This window comes from Capricornis sumatraensis, chromosome 12, assembly GCF_032405125.1.
Source record: "Capricornis sumatraensis isolate serow.1 chromosome 12, serow.2, whole genome shotgun sequence".
Classification (NCBI taxonomy): domain Eukaryota; kingdom Metazoa; phylum Chordata; class Mammalia; order Artiodactyla; family Bovidae; genus Capricornis; species Capricornis sumatraensis.
This window is the reverse complement of record NC_091080.1, coordinates 45,304,977-45,313,720: the sequence shown is the minus strand read 5'-3', so window position 1 is coordinate 45,313,720 and position 8,744 is coordinate 45,304,977.

Here is an 8,744-nt window from a genome sequence, read left to right as displayed (position 1 = left end):
ATGTCTGGTCCTAGAGGCAGCCAAAGGTACTGGAGAGACCCAACCAGTCTTTGGAGCCAGCTCATCTGGTTACTTGTGAGACTGTGACCAGGTTACTCATAACTTTTCAGAGCCCTGGTTTCTGCCTTCACAGAGCAGGGATTCATGTCTGTCTCACATGAATCATGAGGACCCAGTGAGAGAGACACAGGTGTGAGGTCTCCAGCATATGGTAGGTGTTCCTTGAACCTTTTATCTGAGGAAAAATTCTGAAGAGCTGGAGCTCACCAAACATCAAGAGGGAAAAGAAAGTTCTATTTAGACAAAACGGTAAAGCTCATAATCTTTCTGTTAGTTTTCCACCTAATGATTAATGTCAAACCTGGGGAGGGAAATGAATTTCTACAGAAGATAACAGCACCATCTGCTCCCAGTTACAGCTTGTAGCTGCGTGTTCCTAGGAATCAAGATCAGAAAATCTAAAGAAGTCATTTATGATGATTCTGTGACCAGCATCCTGGAGATAGTGAATTTTGTTTTGTAGAGTGATCTAGCCATATTAAATTTTATGGGCTAGACATACTGAAAAAAACTAGAAGAATTTGGGGACTTTGAATGGAATTTCTCTAACCTCAGGAAGGAACATCATAGGGCAAACACCATGACGGCCAGCCGTGGAGTTAATTCTAAGCCATTTTAAGGCCTGACGAGTATTTTATTTGGCAAGAGCAGAGTGGTATGTTTTTTTGGGGGGTGTCTCTGAAATTCAGGGTTCTGGTACAGGGATAGTCCTAGTTTTTCTTGAATTATGTTATACAAGGAGAAGAACATGGGATGCACAGGTTAGAGCTGGAAATATGCAGATGGCTTTGAACTTGCTGACATGCATAAGTATTATGTCATGAATCCACCTTTGAGTTTGTATTTACACTCATTTCATAATTAGCTGAACTGATCAAAGTTGAGCCCTGTCATTTTTTCACACACACACACACACACACACACACACACACACACACACACACACACACACACACACACACACCCCGTGGCTCAGTCTCAAGAGCGGCCGCTGGTTCAGAGGGTTAGGACTGCGAGGCCACACCCCGTTGGCCTGCGTCAGTGAAAGACTCAGGAAGTTGCGACTAGGGGTGAAGAGCCACAGTCCAGAGATTTCAGCTCCTTTCCTGAGTGGAGTGGTTCCTCCCGCTAGGAGGAAGGCGCAGGGAATTTGCTGTCTCTCTTCCAGGAAACGGCTCTCCTGTCTAAGAAGCTGATCTCAAGGGCCACAGAGGCTGGCCGGGCACAGCCCTGAGAATCCCCTGGCAGCACTGGCTGTGACTGTGCAGTGAAAGCATGGCACGGAAGCGTGCAGGCAGGCACAGTGGGCCAAACACTGACACTTGGACTGCGGTCGTGTGAAAAACAAGTGCTCGCGCCTGCTTAGCTGAGAATACGTTTCACGCGTGAAGTCGACTGCTGAACGCTGAACACAGTCCGGGGGCCACACCTCACTGTGTTTACAAGGCCCAGGATCCCGCAGTCACGTACCATTCTGTTTCCTCTGATGCACTGCTGACTATGGCAGGGCAGGCCTGCGCGCCGGCTGAGCACGTCTGTGCCAAGGGGCTCTAGGAGAGCGGACAGAAGGGCCGATGAGAAACCCCTGCATGGGAGAGGAATCCTAACGCGAGGCGATTCATGGAGCAGCGTCACCACGGAAGTTCAAAGCAATGGCCCAGCAGAGAGATGCTGAGAGTTCAGGGGGCGTCGCAGCTGGGATCTGAGGCTCACACACGGGCCCCTGTGGAGAGCACAGATGGGGTACCATGGGCAGGGGGTGGGGCGCCCCATGGGAGGCTGTGTGGTTTAAACACAGGCCTGGGGGCTTAGAAACACAATTCTAAGATCGTTCCCAAGAATTAGGCTCAGAGAGCTTACCATTTCACCCCTCAAATCTGGAAGGCAGAATTAAATATTTTTTCTTATTGTATTCTAACAAAGGTATCTGCTCCTACTGAACGGTTGTTTCCATGTAAAAAACAAACACACACGCAAAAAATGGTATGTGTGACTTTGCACAGTTGACTGACATTTAGTTTGAAGACAATTTATTCTTAAACATGTACTAAGGACAAAATGCATTAACAAGTGGATACTGGTTTAAAAACAGGATTGGTCCTTTATGCTTTACTTCACAGCCTTTTCTTGGTGGAAGCGGGGTAGCTGAGCAGAAATTGGTGAAATTTAACATAAACAACCAAAATACCCACTGATGAATGCATTTCACAGAGAGGAAAAGAAGGCTCAGAGACCTCAGTTTGCCCCTGATCTCCTGGTTACTACGCAGCTAAGCCAGGTTTCAAATCCAGATCTGGTGCCCGGTGTACCGTACCCAGAGCGTGCTGGCCAGCAAGGGCCTATCTTCTCAGTGTCTTTAAGAGACCTAACAGGGCTCTCCTCCCACTCCTCCTCTCAATAAACAATTGTCTTCCTACTGAGCTTGAAACAGCTTCCAGGTGGGTTTTGCAGCCAGCAAAGCCAGGCTGTCCCATGCATTTCTGAACAGAGGGCCAGGCTGAGCTTCTCGGAAGACCGTGCAGTCCATTCGTGGTGCCACTGAAAAGTCCGAGGCTCTCACCAAAGTGAGGACTCTGAAGATGATTGTTTTTAGGAGCAAAGGCTGTCTCCATGATGATGAAATGCCAGCATATCCCCAGGCCCAGGGGTGGCGGGCCCTGGACCATTGACGGAGGGCAGGAGCCGGTTCTTCAGCCAGCACTGTTGCCACCTGCACTTTGCCATCCCCCCTCCCGCCAGCTCCTTTGAGTTCCCAGTAATTGTTGAAGTTCCACTGGCACAGCCCTGAGAGTGGGGTTGTGTGTAGGGGATGGGTTTCCAACCCTTACATGTTTCAGAAATAAATAACATCTCTCAATCTGGCTAAGCAAGATTTTTTTTCTTCTTCACCTTTTCTGAGCCAAGAGCCTCTGTAATAATCTGGGGAAGCCAGTGGACTTCTCAGATTATTTTCTAGGGCATAAAATAAAATACATATGATTCCAAAGCAACCTAGTTTTATTGAAATACAGTGATCAAATATTGTAGCCATCTGGTGATATAGTAATATGTGTTTTTTATTCATGCATTAAAATCTATTGGCAGACCTAACAACTTCCCTAGTTTTGAGGCAGTGGTGACCATAAGTGGTCTTTCAACTATAGGGGCTTCCCTGGTGGCTCAGTGGTAAAGAATCCGTCTGTCAGTACAGGAGACACGGGTTCCATCCCTGATCCGAGAAGACCCCTCACGCCATGGAGCAACTAAGCCCGTGCACCACAACTGCTGAGCCTGGGCTCTAGAGCCCGGGAGCTGCAATGACCGAACTGCTGAAGCCGGAGTGCCCCAGAGCCCCTGTTCCACAAGAGAAGCCACTGCAGTGACAAGCCTGCGTGCTGTAACTGGAGAGGAGCCCCTGCTCACTGAAACCAGACTTAAACTGAAGAAAGTAGGGAAAACCACGGGAGAAGGTAATGGCAGCCCACTCCAGTACTCTTGCCTGGAAAATCCCATGGATGGAGGAGCCTGGTAGGCTGCAGTCCATGGGGTCACCAAGAGTCAGACACAACTGAGCGACTTCACTTTCACTTTTCGCTTTCATACATTGGAGAAGGAAATGGCAGCCCACTCCAGTGTTCTTGCCGGGAGAATCCCAGGGACGGGGGAGCCTGGTGGGCTGCCATCTATGGGGTCACAGAGTCGGACACGGCTGAAGTGACTTAGCAGCAGCAGTAGCAGGGAAAACCACTAGACCATTTAGGTATGATCTAAATTAAATCTCTTATGACTATACAGTGGAAGTGACAAATAGATTCAAGAAATTAGATCTGATAGACAGAGTGCCTGAAGAACTATGGATGGAGGTTCGTGACATTGTACAGGAGGCAGGGATTAAGACCAATAAAAAGAAATACAAAAAAGCAAAATGGCTGTCTGAGGAAAACTTACAAATAGCTGTGAAAAGAAGAGAAGTGAAAGGCAAAGGAGAAAAGGAAAGATATACCCATTTCAATGCAGAGTTCCAAAGAATAGCAAGGAGAGATAAGAATCTTCCTCAGTGATCAATGCAAAGAAAGAGAGGAAAGCAATAGAATGGGAAAGACTAGAAATCTCTTCAAGAAAATTAGAGATACCATGGGAACATTTCATGCAAATATGGGCACAATAAACAACGGAAATGGTATGGACCTAATAGCAGCAGAAGATATTAAGAAGAGGTGGCAAGAATACACAGAAGAACTATCAAAAAAGATCTTAATGACCTAGATAACCTCGATGGTGTGATCACTCACCAAGAGCCAGACATCCTGGAATGTGAAGTCAAGTGGGCCTTATAAAGCATCACTACGAACAAAGGTAGTGGAGGTGATGGAATTTCAGCTGAGCTATTTCAAATCCTAAAAGATGATGCTATGAAAGTGCTGCACTCAATAGGCCAACAAGTTTGGAAAACTCAGCAGTGGCCACAGGACTGGAAAAGGTCAGTTTTCATTGCAGTCCCTAAGAAAGACAATGCCAAAGAATGTTCAAACTACTGCAAAATTGCACTCATCTCACACGCTAGCAAAGTACTATTCAAAATTCTCCAAGCTAGGCTTCAATAGTATGTGAACCATGAACTTCCAGATGTTCAAGCTGGATTTAGAAAAGGCAGAGGAACCAGAGATCAAATTGCCAACATCCGTTGGGTCATAGAAAAAGCAACAGAATTCCAGAAAAACATCTGCTTCATTGACTACACTAAAGCCTTTGTGTGGATCACAACAAACTGTGGAAAATTCATAAAACGATGGGAATACCAGACCACCTTACCTGCCTCCTGAGAAATCTATGCAGGTCAAGAAGCAACAGTTAGAACTGGACATGGAACAACAGACTGGTTCCGAATAGGACAAGGAGTATGGCAAGGCTGTACACTGTCATCTTGTTTGTTTAACTTACATGCAGAGTACATTATGTGAAATGCCAGACTGGATGAAGCACAAGCTGGAATCAAGACTGCAGGGAGAAATATAGATAACCTCAGATATGCGGATGACACCACCCTTATGACAGAAAGTGAAGAAGAACTAAAGAGCTTCCTGATGAAAGTGAAAGAGGAGAGTGAAAAAGATGGCTTAAAACTCAACATTCTCAAAACGAAGATCATGGCATCTGGTCCCATCACTTCATGGCAAATAGATGGGGAAACAGTGGAAACAGTGTCAGACTTTATTTTCTTGGGCTCCAAAATCACTGCAGATGGTGACTGCAGCCGTGAAATTAAAAGACACTTGCTGTTTAGAAGAAAAGCTATGACCAACCTAGACAGCATATTAAAAAGCAGACATTACTTTGCTGACAAAGGTCTGTCTAGTCACAGCTATGGTTTTTTTAATAGTCTTGTATGGATGTGAGAGTTGGACCATAAAGAAAGCTGAGTGCCAAAGAATTGGTGCTTTTGAACTGTGGTGTTGGAGAAGACTCTTGAGAGTCCCTTGGACAGCACAAAGATCAAACCAGTCAATCCTAAAGGAAATCAGTCCTGAATATTCATTGGAAGGACTGATGTTGAAGCTGAAATCCCAATACTTTGGCCACCTGATATGAAGAACTGATTCATTGGAAAAGACCCTGACGCTGGGAAAGATAGAAGGCAGGAGGAGAAGGGGACAACAGAAGATGAGATGGTTGGATGGCATCACTGACTTGATGGACATGAGTCTGAGTAAACTCTGGGAGTTGATGATTGACAGGGAGGCCTGGCGTGCTGCAGTCCATGGGGTAGCAAAGAGTTGGACATGACTGAGCACCTTAACTGAAATGAACTGCAACTAGAGAAAGTCCATGCAGCAACAAAGACCCAGCACAGCTAAAAATAAATAAATTTACTTTTTAAAACAGAATAACTAAAAAATCATCATGTGATATGAACATATCTGATTCCTACTGGAGGCAGAGACACAGGTCTGCTAACCTGTATGTGCTGTGCTGCCGACATTCACCACAGAAGGAAATGCTAAGTTTCAGTTGCAAGTTGGAGAAGATAACAACACAACTCTTCCCCATCCAAGTTCACAAGCCTCTTGAATCTGATCCACAGACTCCAGAATCTGTGACAACCAGGTGAAGAGCCCTACACAAGGGGCCAGCCTGGAAGAGGCATCATTAATGTAGAATTAAATGTCAAGTCTGATCATAATATGGGCTTCCCTGGTGGCTCAGAGGTAAAGAATCCACCCGCAATGCAGGAGCCACAGGAGATCCAGGTTCGATCCCTGGGTCAGGAGGATCCCCTGGAGAAGGGAATGGCAACCCACTCCAGTGTTCTTGCCTAGAGAATCCCATGGACAGAGGAGCCTAATGGACTACAGTCCCTAGGGGCTCAAAGAATCAGACATGACTGAAGTGACTTAGCATGCATGAACACAATATATGGCTCGGTTAGACTTCCTTCCATGTAGAATGAACATCCTTGAGTAATCAGTAAATGTTTTGGAAAATCTGGGAGAAAAGGACACATCCACCTAACAAAAGAAGGCTGTGATGAAGGCTAACCGGGATTTAAAGGAAGTCTAAAAGCCTTATGTGAATTGCAGTGAATACTCAGGAAAGAATTTCTAAAGGACTGACGGCAAACGGCTGAACTTCTGGTAAGGCACCCACGTGGAATTTCCTAAACTGCCTAGATATCAAGGAATCTGTCCCCTGTTGCTACAACTGGCCTGAGTTGATCTGGTCTCGTGAGGCCCTGCTGTTCCTTTTAGAGGGTGATGGCTGCCACAGAATTCTCAAGGGATTGGGGTTAGCTCCGTGCCCCTCCCCCCAGCTCATTCCTGGGTCAAAAGGAAAGCGAGTCTCAGGCTGAATCCAGATACAAACAGGCATTTATGAGACATTTATTAGCAAAGTAGGCACAGAATAGTACATACAACCTGCTCTGGAGGCTCAAAGAAGTTCCAGCTCTCGGTCCTCCACCTGTAAGCACCTCCTTCCCCCTGGCCCCCAGATACAACATTCCTGAGAGACGAAGGCTGAGCCCCCGTGAGGCCTCCACAGCCCAGGCCCGGTCCGAGGGACACAGGCCACAGGCCTTCAAATTCCCATGCCTGCCCTGGCAACTGGACCAATCTCTACTTAAATACCTTTAATTTCATCATTTTGGGCATTTATCATGCTAAATAACAAGACACCACTTTACCCACAAAACCCCATTTTAGATAGGGTTATGAGAGAAGTCAGGGCTATTGATAGAGATGGGGGAACAGAAGGCTGGAAAGTCCCCCGCTTACCCCCCACAAAGGGCCGGTGCCTTCCTGAGGCAATGCTGGGGGCTGGCTCCTAGGCTTACACAGGCTCCGCCCAAACATATCATCATGAAGATGTTCAAACACACAGAAAACTCAGAGCTATACAAGGAGCACCAACATACCAGCATCTAGTCCAGCGTTCTCTGACTCCAGCCTGCACTGGAGTCACTTCAAAGGCTTAAGGCACAGGGCGGGGCCTCCTCTAGTTCTGATTCAGTGGGTCTGGCCTGAGAACATGCACTTCTAGCAAGTTTCCAGGTGAGGGTGATGCTGAGGGTCCCCCGGCACAGCACTTAGAGAAGTGCAGACCTCGGTTCTCCCATGAGCGTTTTACTACACTTGCTTTGTGGCACATCTGTGCACACCTGTGTCTGACTCTCCCTACATCTCACTTCTAATACATTTCAGGGCAGATTGCAGGACTCAGCCTGTCACCCCTAAACATACCAACAGGCACAACAACTAGATCCCAATATTCCAATATGGATTTCTTTTAAGTAAAATTTATGGTAAAATGTGGACTGTGCATTCTTTTTTAATATGGAAATATAATTTACATACAGTAAAATTTCCTCTTTTCAGTATAGAGTTCTATGAGTTTTGTTTTTTTTCTTTCATTTTTTGGCCATGTGACCTGTGGAACCTCGGTTTCCCAATCAGGTGAATCCCGGCCCTTGGCAGTGAAGGCACCAAGTCCTAACCACTAGGCCACCAGAGAATTCTCCTCTGTAAGTGACTTCAGGCAAATATCTAAGCTGGATACAATGGTTAAGATATAGAACTTTTCCTATGATATAAAATGTTCATCAAGCCCCTTTGTAGCAACTTGGAGCCCTGGGTTACCACTGGTCAGTTTTTGATTTTGCTTTCTTGACATTTTATTGAGGTATATTTGATTTACAATGTTGTGTTAATTTCTGCTGTATGGCAAAATGACTCAGTCATACATGTATATATATATTCTTTGTAATGTAAGTTGGTGGAGCCACTATGGAGAACAGTATGGAAGTTCCTTAAAAAACTAAGAACAGAACTACCGTATGATCTAGTAATCCCAGTCCTGGGCATATATCTGGAGAAAACTCTAATTCAAAAGGATATTTGCACCTCTCATGTTCATAGCAGCACTATTTACAATAGCCGAAGACAAGGCAGCAGCCTAAATGTCCATTGACAGGGGAATGGGTAAAGAGGTGGTATGCCGTGTGCTCAGTCGCTCAGTTGTGTCTGACTCTTTGTGACCTCATGGACTGTAGCCCACCAGACTATGGGGATTCTACAGGCAAGAATACTGGAGTGGGTTGCCATGCCCTCTTCCAGGGGATCTTCCCAACCCAGGGACTGAACCCGGGTCTCTCAAATTGTGGGTGAATTCTTTACCACTGAGCCACCAGGAAAGCCCCAAAGATGTAGTAT